We start from the raw sequence: 12,907 nt of genomic DNA, 5'->3' as shown, positions 1-12,907 counted from the left end.
ATTGGGATGTTTCAGGGGCCCTCTGAAGCATCCCAAAGTTAGCTAGAGGTCAAAAGAACTTCATTAGAATTTGATTTAGGAAGTTTTGTCAAAAAATATCAAAAGGGTTTAGAACACTCAATCAGATAGGATCATAGGTCACTGTGAAACAACAGTTATTCACTTAGCCAAAATAACAATAAAAGATTTCAAAGGCAAATATAGAACAGATCACTTAAAAGGTAAAGAAACTCAAAATCTGTTATCAAAGGCAGTTCAACATCTTAAGAAAACTTGTCCTCTTAACAGAGAGAAAAGCCAAATTCAAGTTTTGTACCAGCTTACCTTTAAAATTCATTTACTTGGGACTTCCCTGGTGGCGCAGTGGTTAAGAATCTGCCTGCCAATGCAGAGGACACAGGTTTGAGCCCTGGTCCGGGAAGATCCCACATGCTGCGGAGCAACTAAGCCCGTGCACCACAGCTACTGAGCCTGTGCTTTAGGGCCTGCGAGCCACAACTACTGAGCCCGCGTGCCCTAGGGCCTGTGCTCCTCAACAAGAGAAGCCACCGCAATGAGAAGCCTGCACACTGCAACAAAGAGTAGCCCCCGCTCACCGCAACTAGAGAAAGCCCGTGTGCAGCAACGAAGACCCAACGCAGCCAAAAAAAAAAAACTTCATTTACTCAATCAAATTTATTTTAAACTCAGTCAGTCCTGACCATGCACAAAACTCTTCTCAGGATCCACTTTCCACAAACCTTTTCATCACTTTCTGTATCCAGAACTTTATTTTTCCATTCAGAAACAGCCAGCCCTAAGTCAAACCTACTTCCTTTTCCCTTAATAAAATGCAACTCCATTCCTCATACCTCCTTTACTGAAAACATACATCCTACTTTCCTATTGTATACTGAAATGTTTTCTTATTATTTCTATTATCTTTTTTTTTTTAGGCACCAAAATTTTTATTAACCCACCTTCTTGCTCTCTTTTAACATTATAAACCAAATTAATCTCTTTTTGACCCAGAGTTGTGATGGGAACATCAAGTTACAATGCACTTTTATGTTTCTCTGGCCCCTCTCAACCTCTGGCTGTCACTTCTCTCGTCCTTTCTTGGCTATCCCTTAACAATATATTCCAACCCCTGTAAAATAGGGACTAAAAGTACCAACCTCATTGTTCTGAGGTTTAAGAGAATGCCAAGCACTAAGCCGGGCTCTCAGGAGCATTCAAACTCCAAAAGTTCCTCCACACCCTTTGACATAGCTCCTTCTCATCTGTCATGGGCTGAGGAACCAATGAACCTGTAAACCAAGAACATGGGTATAAAGTCCATAGGCCAAGTGAGGGCCTGGATGGTAAAGTGCATGGGCTTTGTGAACACCACTGCCAACTTCCAGCCTAAGGAAGGACTGACTAAGTGAGCAGTTCCAAAACCCCTGAGCTCATGGCTCCCTGTGGGTAACTCCCGTGTACCTCCATCGTGACCAGGGCTTGAGGAGGGACTTCTCAATTCCCCCTGCCACACTTGGAACAGTATGAGGGATGCAGCAGAGGCCAAAGACTGAGTGACTAGCCCCAGGGAGTTGATGGGGAACATTATCAAACCAGTCTCAAAGGTGGTGCCATTTGCTCTTGGGGAGGAGAGGTGGGACCCAGGCAAGGACAGCAGCTGGAAGGCAAAGGGCAGGCCTGGTTCTCAGTAGCGGTAGTGATCAGGTTTGAAGGGGCCATCACATGCCCAAGTACTGGGCCTGCTTCTCAATCAGCTTGGTCAGCTTCACATTCAGCTTGCCCAGGTGGGCTTCAGCCACTGCTTCATCCAGCTTCTTGGGCAGGAAGTGGACCCCGACAGGGTACTTGTCTGGGTGGGTCCACAGCTCAATCTGCGCCAGCACCTGGTTGGTGAAGGAGTTGCTCATCACGAAGCTGGGGTGGCCCGTGGCACAGCCCAGGTTGACCAGCCGGCCCTCGGCCAGAATGATGATGTGGCGCCCGTTCTTCAACAAGTAGCAGTCCACCTGGGGCTTGATGTTCACCTCCACAGTGTTCTCGTTCAGCCACTTGACGTCAATCTCCACGTCAAAGTGTCCGATGTTACACACAATGGCGTAATCTCTCATCTGTTCAAAGTGCCGGCCGAGGATGATGTCGATACAGCCCGTGGTGGTGACAAAGATGTTGCCCTCCTGACAGGCCTCATCCATGATGGTCACCTCATAGCCCTCCATGGCAGCCTGAAGCACGTTGATGGGGTCGATCTCCGTGATGATGACGCGGGCCCCGAAGCCCCTCAGGACCTGGGCACAGCCCTTGCCCACGTCGCCATAGCCCACTACCACCGCCACCTTGCCCGCAATCATCACGTCTGTGGCCCGCTTGATGCCATCTATGAGGGACTCCCGGCAGCCATAGAGGTTGTCAAACTTGTTCTTGGTGACAAGAGTCGTTGACGTTGATGGCAGGCACCTTCAGGATCCCGTTGGCCATCATCTTGTACAGGTTGTGGACACCCGTTGTGGTCTCTTCGGAGATGCCTCGGATGCCTGACAGGAGCTGTGGGTACTTGGTGTGGATGAGGTTGGTGAGGTCACCACCATCATCCAGAATCATGTTGAGGGGCCCGTCCTTGAAGTACAGCGTCTGCTCAGTGCACCACAGATACTCCTCGTCTGTTTCACCCTTCCAGGCATACACTGGAATGCCAGCCTTGGCAATGGCAGCTGCTGCATGGTCCTGGGTGGAGAAGATATTGCAGCTGGACCACCGCACCTCAGCACCCAGGGCAACGAGGGTCTCAGTGAGGACAGCTGTCTCCACGGTCATGTGCAGGCAGCCGGCAATGCGGGCGCCCTTCAGTGGTTTGGAGGCCGAGTACATCTCCCGCATGCGCATCAGGCCCGGCATCTCATTCTCTGCGAGGTCCAGGGCCTTGCGTCCCCAGGCGGCCAGGCTGATGTCAGTGACTTTGTAAGGCAGCTTGTCCGACATGCCGGTGGCGTTTCCGCACGGAGTGATGGACACGGGCGAAGGGTTCCGAGGCGCGGGCTGGAGACAGGCGCGGGGCTGGCGGCGCCGGGTAGGGCTCTTTCTGTTATCTTTAATTACATGTTTAAATTAGAATCCTCTGCTCTTAAAACCTTAATTTCTTGTGAAAACTAAGAAGTAAGCAATTATGAACTGTCTTTTGCATTAGCATTCTGTAGATTGGTGAACATAAATACCAGTGATAATTTTTTTTTTTTGGCTGTGTTGGGTCTTCATTGCTGACCAGTGATAATTTCTAAAAACATTTGCTTTCTTATAGAGAACATCTCAGGGTTGCACCAAACATATTCATTAATAGTCCTAAATACCTTTAGTTTCTCTGTTTCGTAATTGATGTCTCAGTATCTTACTTTATTTGGGAAATACCCAGCTATTCAACAAACTTCCATCATTTAACTTAATTTAACACAACTCTAAAATTTCACATTACCAAATATCTGGAGAGATCATCCTCAAGTAGACATTCCTAAAAGTTCACCCAAAACTCTTATCTCATTTGCATTTTCTTTCCTTAAAAGTTTCTTCACATCGAGTTACTTTCCTTGCTGACAAATTTGTAACAGATATAACAAGATCTTATTTAGCTTATATTAAACCTAGGCACAGTAAAGGTATTACACTTAATGTTGGTGACTCTAAAGACATGTTTATATTAATTAGATCAACAAACTTAAACATTAATACCAGGTATTAATTTAATACTGAATATTTCCCAGTTCACGTGAACCTGAAATTCATTTAGCTTAATTTCTCTCGTATTTAGAATTGTTTGATTTGTAAGCGCTTACTTTTCTTTAAGCCAATTAAATAGAGCTCATTTACAAATTAACCTCAGCAATATTATCCAAAGACAAAGACACATACTGAGACATATATATATCTAGACAGACACAACGAGAGATGTAGCTTCATTTTCTAAACTTAGTCATGAATCAGATATCACAATATAAAATTCACTAGTTTATAAGTAACAGTTGGAATAAGTAAAATTTTTAAAGGCTTCTTCCCGTTTTTCCCTCAGTCTCAGGAATTAGAGATGGTCTAGATAAGTGTTCCTGAGATCCCTGGTCTGAAGGCACAGGGAGAGAAAATCAAGTTCTCCTAGTAGGACTTGTTCCCGCAGGGTCAGAATTCTGAAAAGACGTTTGATCAAGCTTGCTTTTACTAACTGTATATGCAAAAAGAACCAGTTTTGGAACCAGTTTTCAAGAGTTTTACCTAAACCAGCTTTCTCTGGAGTCTAAACAATATGGTGACCACACAATGTTATCCCATTTCACAAGGCAGAATGGCCATCACAAATCATAACACAGAACACAAAGTATAAAACGCACACAGGCCCGGCTGTACTAATCAGACACTCCCTTAAATACAAGATTGCAGTCTCTCAGAAAAGCTCCTACAGAGACACAGAACTTCAGATCCGAGTACTAACAGAGTAAAGGGAAATATCTCAGGTCTTCAAAGATTTCGATGGTAGGAAAGGAGGCCAGGTTGAAAGAAAAGGGGAAGTAGGGGGAACAAAAGGGGTGGCCTTACGGACGTCTCCTGCCAACTGCAGACACCCAGGCATTACGGGACTTTTCCCTGTGCTTCCAAGAAGGGAGAACAGGAACTCAGCCCTAGCAGAAACCAGAGACCAGAACCAGAATTTGAGTTCTCTGCCCACCGGAGGTGATCAGGCTCCGACCCTCAGATCAGGCTGAGGCCCTTAAGCCAGACTCCTGCGTCCAGGACGGGGACAGAAGAAAAAAGAGTAGGATAGGAGGGGTTGAAAAGAGGAAAGGGGAAAGAGGTCAATAACGTCTCTTGTTCCTTACCCGGTCAGGGCACTCTGGCCAGTCGTCCGCGTCAAGAGGAGACCAGGAACAAAAAGGTCCCAGTTGCAGCTGCTGGGTCTGGTCCATCACAGGGCGAGCTGGTTCCCGAGTACCCCAAGTGGTGAGAATGTCAGTCGTAGTGAAGAAGAGGCCCCACCAGAGTCGCCATTTGTTGCAGGAAGGGGGACCCCTTCCAGGGCCGAGAGTGGGCTCTTGTCTAACACTCGGAAACGAATTGTCCAAGGAGACACACGTGCTGACAAAGCAAGAGACTTTATTGGGAAGGGGCAGCCGGGTGGAGAGCAGCAGGGTAAGGGAACCCAGGAGGACTGCTGTGCCACATGTCTCGCAGTGTCGAGTTTTATGGTGATGGGGTTAGTTTCCAGGTTGTCTCTGGCCAATCACTCTGACTCAGGGTCCTTCCTGGTGGCCTTCCTGAATTCAGACCAGACTGAAAATTTATAAATCTATATTTATAAATACTATATGGACACAATTTTATAAATCTGCTTTTGATCCCATTTACAGATGAAAAAATAGAGACAGAGAAATATTAAATATATTGCTAAGTTCATCTAGCAAGCCAAGAAAGAGACTGGCCCTGGAACACACATCTGTGGACTTCTGGTTATTCTTACTAGATTCCTTGACTGGCTTATATGATTTAGGAGGGACTTGCTCCCCACATCTCACCTTCTAGAGGTTTTCAGAATATGTTACAGGGATCTTCCCTTAGTGAAAGCTGCTTACAGAGAAATGGGCTCCAGCCACGTTTACAAGCAGCCAGGGTGGGCAGCACAGGCCTTTTCAGGGAACAGGAGCTGAAGGTCCCAGAAGGCAGGCAGGGCAGCCATGCAGGCAAAGGGGGAAGGCAGTCAGCCCTGGCAGCTGCTGCCATGACAACAGTCTTCAGGGGTGTGGCCTTTCTCTGGGGGATCTGAGGAAGCCCAGGGTGGGTTTCTGGTTCAGGGATTCCTGCTCCCTAGTGAGGCTGTACTTCTGTGGCAGATACAGAGTCCCCCTGCCCTCTGAGCGCCTCTCCAGCACAGACCCCATGGAGGTCTGGTTTCCCTTTGCGGGGCCCGTCTCTCTGGACTTGGGGTTGAGGAGTTCTGCCCTCTCCAGCCCAGAGGTTCCCCCTGCTGCTACTGCCTCTGCATTCTTTCCTAATGACACCCATGGCAGTACTTTGGTCTCAAGACTTGCTGCCTGGGACTGCAGCAGGCTCTGTCCAGCCTGGGGCTCTCAGGCTCACCTCCCCCACCCCCGCCCTGGGGGAAATAGCCAAGTGGGAAATGCAATGACAAGAGCCCCTCTTTTCTGCTTCTGGCCTCATCCTAACTGAGCCTAGACAGACAGACAGACAGACAGACACACACACACACACACACACACACACAAATACACACACACCGTGCATATGCCCAGAGAAACAAGCAAGGGACTCTGAAGAAAGGTGGGGTGGCAACTCAGGCTGCTGGGAAACACTCAGGGACAGGGAAGGCTGGTCCAGACCTGGACTGAAGGGAGGCAGTACCCGGCTCTGGGCTGGGCAGGACTCAGGCTGTCACTGGCTGGAGGGCTCTGGAGGCTGGGAGCCTTCTACCCCTCTCCATGCCTCTCTTTGTGTCCTCCTCCTTCTCCCTAAAAGGTGGGGTCAGGGGCTGTGGTGAACGAGGTCCCTTGCAGCTCTAGGATGCTCTGACTCCACACTGCCCACCGTGGTGAGGTGAGAAGGGGCTTCTCTTAGGAACACCATTTGGCCTGAGTGGGGGCCTCTCCAGACTGGCTGCTGCTGCCTTTCCCAGAATCCAGCTGAGCTCAGAGCACAGAACTCTTCCCTCCTGGGCCAGAGCATACTCACAGACTTACTCACTCTTGGCCTCAGGGACTCTCAAAAGGGTCCAAGACAACCCTAGTTGTTGAAGTCGGGGTGATAGAGGTTGGAATAGAGGACACAGAGTCACAATCTTGTATATATGGTTCACCGAACTTATATTTAATGAGTGTTTGTTCTATCCTGTGTCCTATATAGGCCGACAAATAAGACACAAATGTCCCCACGTAGATCACTGATTTATATGGGAGATATAGACATCTAAACATAGTTTTAACACATGACGATAATAAAGTCTCATCACCTGGTGATTTAGGAACACCGGGAAAGAACACCTAACTCAGCTTTCCCTGATGAATGTCAGGGAAGTCTTCTAGGATTAAGTGATACTTTAGTTGAATTTTAATGATTGAATAGGATTTTGCTTAACAGAGAAGGGGAGGGCAGTCTAGACAGAAGGGGCATCAGGAGAAAGCTTGAAGCAAAGGCATGGAGGTTTGGCCTCAAAGATCTGACTGGACCAGACCAGTCAAAGTCTAGCAAGAATTCAGATGACAGATGTCCATTACAGAGGCCAGTTTAACAGTGTACCCCATGACTCCACAATTCCACTTCTAGTCACCAATCCTAGAGAAATATTTACACACATGCACAAGGAAGCAGGCACGAAAAAGGTCATTGCAGCATGTTTGTAATAGCAAAGCATTGGAAACCACCTAAATCTCTATCATCAAGGAATAAACTATAGTATATTCACACTGCAATATATGCAGCAGTTACATATGAACTAGATATAGATCTAATGTGTGCTTTTTTCAACACACCAAGCAATTAACAACTCTGACACTGAGGGAGTGTCAGATCCCACGGGTTAAGGGCTCAGTCCCATAAAACTGTGCCCTCCCGCTCTTCAGATGCCAACCTTAAGTCCAGGTTGTCACCTGTGCTTCCGACCGACCAGTCATAGATCAGAGGTTCCCATGACCCCCCTCCTCCTCGGGTTCAATGCACTTGCTAGACTGGCTCACAGAACTCAGAGAAACATTTACTTAATGTTTTCCAGTTTATTTTAAAAAAATGAGATGGATAGCCAGATGAAGAGGTACAAAGGGCGAAGTCCCGAAGTGTCCTGAATGCATGAGCTTCTGTTCCCAAGGAAGTGGGGTGTGCCACCCTCCCAGCATGTGGATGCATTCACCAGCCTGGAAGCTCATCAAATCTTGTTCCCCTTCCCAGAGGTCCTTGGGGCTGAAAGTTCCAATTTCTGGTGACTAGCCCCATCTTGAGGCTATCTAGGGGCCCCACCCCCTTAAGCATAAGCTCAAAAGGGTCTGTCTCCTTATGAATGACAAAAGACACTCCTATCATTAAGGAAATTCCAAAGCTTTGAAGACCTCTGTGCAAGGAACTGGGGACAAAGATCAAACATATTGCTTATTATACCACAGAAGGTAATAACCTAGATAGATTTCCAAGACATGCTGGAATGAAAAAAAGAATCTTTTGTCGAATGAAATGTAGGGTATAACACCATTTGTGTAATGTCATTCAAATTCTATGAATATGTGTGTTTATATGTGTGTGAATTGTTCCTTCTCGTGTGAATTATTTCTCCATATACTTTGCTCATTTTCTATTGGTGAGTGGAGATTTATATTTTTCAAAGATATCTCAAATCTGTAATATATGTTTTAAATATTTCATCCCAGTTTCTCATGTGCCCGTTAATATTCTTTGAGATTTTTCTAACTTTAAAGATTTTAAAAGAGATAATTCTTTATTAATTTTTCTGATTGCAAAAGCATTCTTGTGGTTAAAAAAAAAAATTCAAACTTAACAAGAGTGGGGCATGAGAGTGGGGTAGTGTTCACAACTTTTCTGAATTCCAAAAGGTGAATGCCCCTAGACTCAGCAGTAAGACAGAAGGTGTGAAATTTTGGAGCAAGCAAGGCATAATGGTTAGGAGGCCTGATTTAAGAGTCAGACAAATTTAAGTTCAAATACAGGTTTCTCCACTTATTGATTGTGTGACCCTATATAAGTCACCCAAACTTTCTGAGTTTCAGTTTCCTCATCTATAATAAGGATGAATGCCTTCCTCAAAAAGTTGTAAGGATTAAAGATCCCACAGGTAAAGTACCTGGCCCAAAGTAGGTTCTTGCTCGTTTTGAATTCTTTCCCCAACTCCAAACAAAGCTAGTGCTCTTTCCTCTACCTTATGCTTTTTGGGGGGACCTGTCCATTCATGTGACCTTCAGACATAAGCCTCTGAAATCAGAGAACAATTTTGTCTTCACTATAGACATTACTGTCAAGGGGTGTGGTTGACGGAATGCCCATGTGGATGAATGTCATGGCACATGTGCAAAGAAAAATAAAGGAATAAATAAAATATATGCTATATAAGATATAACGACAAACAGGGACTTATCTGGTGGTGCAGTGGTTAAGAATCTGCATGCCAATGCAGGGGACATGGGTTCGAGCCCTGATCGGGGAAGATCCCATGTGCCGTGGAGCAACTAAGCCCGTGCGCCACAACTACAGAGCCTGTGCTCTAGAGCCTGCGAGCCACAACTACTGAGCCCATGTGCCACAACTACTGAAGCCTGCACGCCTAGAGCCCGTGCTCCTCAACAAGAGAAGCCACTGCAGTGAGAAGCCCGTGCAGCAACGAAGACCCAACGCAGCCATAAATAAATAAATAAATAAATTTATATATTAAAAAAAGATATAACAACAAACATATAAATGAATACATAAAGGCATCTGAATGTATAATATATAAATATATAAAGTAATATACATATATACTATATAAAAAAGTAAATTGACAAATTATATAAAAGGAGATATATGTACACATACAACGTAAGTACATGCATGTTGTAGGGGAGGAAAAATAATTTTCCCTCTACCCTTCTAGGGCCTTGGCTGAGACACCCCTCTGTCATAAAAGATTAACAGGAGAAAAGCAAACAGAAGTTTGATACCACGTATACCTCCTGTATACATAAGAGATACCCAGGAAAACTGAGTAACTCCCTGAAATGGCCCAAACCACCACCTTAAATGCCATCTTCAGCTAAAGACAAAAGAAAGTGTTTGGGGGGAGGGGCAGTTATGGGAGGCTATCAAGTAGAATACAAAACCTCAAAGACATTTAACAGGACTAGAATCTGAAATCCACACAGGTGCATTATAGTTTCCACTGAAAACATAATTTTACTCTCTACAGACACCCCCATTTCTATCAGAGATAATCAACATAAGACTAATTTGTTTGCAAAACAAGTCTAGTAAGGGAAATCTTTGTAAGAGTGTCTCCCTCTTGGTACCAGGAAGAGGAGGATGACAACATCTCTAGAAATTCATGGAGAAGGAGCAAACAAAGCTACATAACAACCACGCTCTTGTTTACTGTGCTTTGCCTGATAACGAAACGATGCCCCATAGGGTTAACAGAAGCTGGCGCCTTAACAGAAATCCTTGAGTGTGTCTTACAGAACAGCAGATAAGGGAACAGCTTGTTAAAAAACCCTCTGCTTGTAATCTGCCTGTACTGATTAAGCTTGCTTTAGATATTTTTTTTCTCTTTTTTTCCCCTTCTTTAATTGCATACCCTCCAAGCTTAGGTAATATATCATAAGACTTCTTAACCACTCCTACAGATAAAGCCTCTGACGTATGGGTCACTATAGTAACGAGGTTTAAGTTGTTTTCCAGGAACTTGGAGTAGGTCCTGTCCAGTTCAAGCTGGCTAAAACTGGTTGGGACCACCAATCCTAAAACCAGGCCTGCGCCGCCGGTATCTGATGAAGGACCTTTTAACATCAGAGGGCTGAAAACTCCACCCTTAGATCATGCTAAACACCTCCATTTTTTTTTTTTTTTTGTCATGAGACATTCCACCAAGCTTTATTAAAGGAAAAGCAAGGATGAACATCTCTCTCCAGGTACATTTTATTGGTGTTTGATACCCCTGATGCCATGGTCAACTTTCCACTTTAACCCTTCCTTGACTCAGATTTTCTACTCAGTTCATCTATTTTCAGATTTTTGCCTAAAAGGAAAACATTTCTACTACATACCATCCTCAGTAAGAAGGTAGAATTCGATATACACTGTTTTGCTTTACAAAATCTTTCAGAAACTCATTGACTTTCTAAGTTTTGGGATATTGCTTTAAAAGTACTTAGGCGTTTTGTTTTGGTCTTATTCATCACACTCATATAAAGCTATAGAATCATGCTTGTTAGTGTCATCTGATAATATGAAGATTGATAGAAGTCAGGAGGGAAGCTACCTGTCATTTTGTACAGGCTTAGATGGACCATGGCCTGTCCTATTCTGACATAAAACATTCCCAGAGGATTGTCTTTCAGGACCCAGAAGAAAAACTATTTACTATTTATTATTACCCACCAAACTGGGAAAAGCCTTGACTTTTATTTTTTACTTACTTATTTATTTATTTATTTTTAACATCTTTATTGGAGTATCATTGCTTTACAATGGTGTGTTAGTTTCTGCTTTATAACAAAGTGAATCAACTATACATATACCTGTATCCCCATATCTCCTCCCCCTTGCGTCTTCCTCCCACCCTCCCTATCCTACTCGTCTAGGTGGTCACAAAGCACCGAGCTGATCTAGGTAGCACCTCCATTTTTTAACATACATCCCATGAAGAAGCACATAACTCAGATATGCCTGCACAGAACACGAATTACCTAACCTTTTCCCTACCTCCAATCACCTTTCCCCATGCCTAAGACCACCCTGCTTCTTTATCCCATAAATATCTCAAGCCCCTCGACATTGGGAAGGTAGATCTGAGACTTGTTCTCCTGTCTCCTCACATGGCTGCCTTGTGAATAATCTTGTCCTCTGCTATAAAACCTCAGCATTTCATCATTTGGCTTGCTGAACATCAGGCAAACAAACCCGGTTCAGTAACAGTAACCGCCGAGACTGCCCCCACCCCCACCAACATCTTTTGTCTTTAGCTGAAGATAGTATTTAAGGTGATGGCTTGGGCCATTTGGGGGAGCTACTCAGTTTTCCTGGGTATCTCCTATTTATACAGGAGGTATACATGGTATTAAACTTCTGCTTGTTTTTCTCCTGTTAATCTGTCTTTTATTAACAGCAGATCTCAGGCAAGGCCTTAGAAGGGTAGAGTGAATTATTTTTCTTCCCCTACACAGTTAAAGCCTTGTTAATATAACCAATGTTTCTAACTGTGTACTGTTACAAGAACGGATTCTTATTGAACCAATGCGAATAACTACATTGCCATGAAAACTACCCAGTAAGTTTCCGGACTCTGGAGGGATCAGACGGGGAGAAAAAGTAATTGTTTCACCTTTGTTCATAAGGGTATACTTTACCAACTAGCTGTAAATCATAGATAGCTTAAGAGAAAATAAAAAGAGGTTTCCTTAACTTTGGCAAACAAAACATTAGAGAACCAAGATGTTTCAAAGTCATAAAAAATTATAATCATCCTCGTTAGTTGATTCAATCCCACGTAAATTAACTCTTGTTGATCTTGATCTTTTGTTAGCAGTCTTATGAATCCAGTTGTTTTTTTTTTCACACACACACACTGTATTTTATTTTTACAAGAGGTAAACTGACACCAAGCATTGTAAATGGATGACCACAACAAAAGCAACAATGATTGCAATTACCAAACACGAAACACACTCATACTATGTCATAATATTGACAATGAATCCAGTTTTTTCATTAGAGTTCTATAGATTTTTACCCAGTTCAGTGGTATGATGTGAAAGTTATCAGAAATCTGTACTTCTCAGAGTCCTTTTCATGAATCTCCTTGAAGTTGAAGCACTTTTGCAAAATCATCAGAATAAAACAGCAACTATCTATAAATGACAAGAGGCTTAAAAATGGCCATCGTTAAAGATCTGATGAGAGTACATTATAATGCAATTGATAAGGAAATTCAGTTATTTCTGTGACACAATATTTTAAGATAATAACTAGCATTATGACTGATAACATTATACCCGGACATATCAGAAGTCTAGAATTTTCATGCAATTTCTGGAACACTTATATTAATAACATATACAAATATAACCCAAAGAAAGCTTAAAATATCAAATAAGCCTAATTAGTTTAATATCTCATTTTTTTTAAAGGAGAGAGAACAAATCTTTTGAGATTTTCCGGGGCCCCTTTGGAA

The 12,907-nt window shown here is 43.9% G+C and overlaps 1 pseudogene; it reads right to left on the bottom strand.

The window, feature by feature from the left end:
- Positions 1–929: 929 nt before the first annotated feature.
- On the bottom strand, positions 930–3,031 carry LOC133081997 (adenosylhomocysteinase-like; annotated as a pseudogene).
- Positions 3,032–12,907: the final 9,876 nt, after the last annotated feature.

This window comes from Eubalaena glacialis, chromosome X (genome assembly GCF_028564815.1).
Source record: "Eubalaena glacialis isolate mEubGla1 chromosome X, mEubGla1.1.hap2.+ XY, whole genome shotgun sequence".
In the NCBI taxonomy this organism is placed as follows: domain Eukaryota; kingdom Metazoa; phylum Chordata; class Mammalia; order Artiodactyla; family Balaenidae; genus Eubalaena; species Eubalaena glacialis.
Note: the sequence above shows the minus strand (reverse complement) of the source record. Positions and strands in the feature narration are given on the sequence as shown.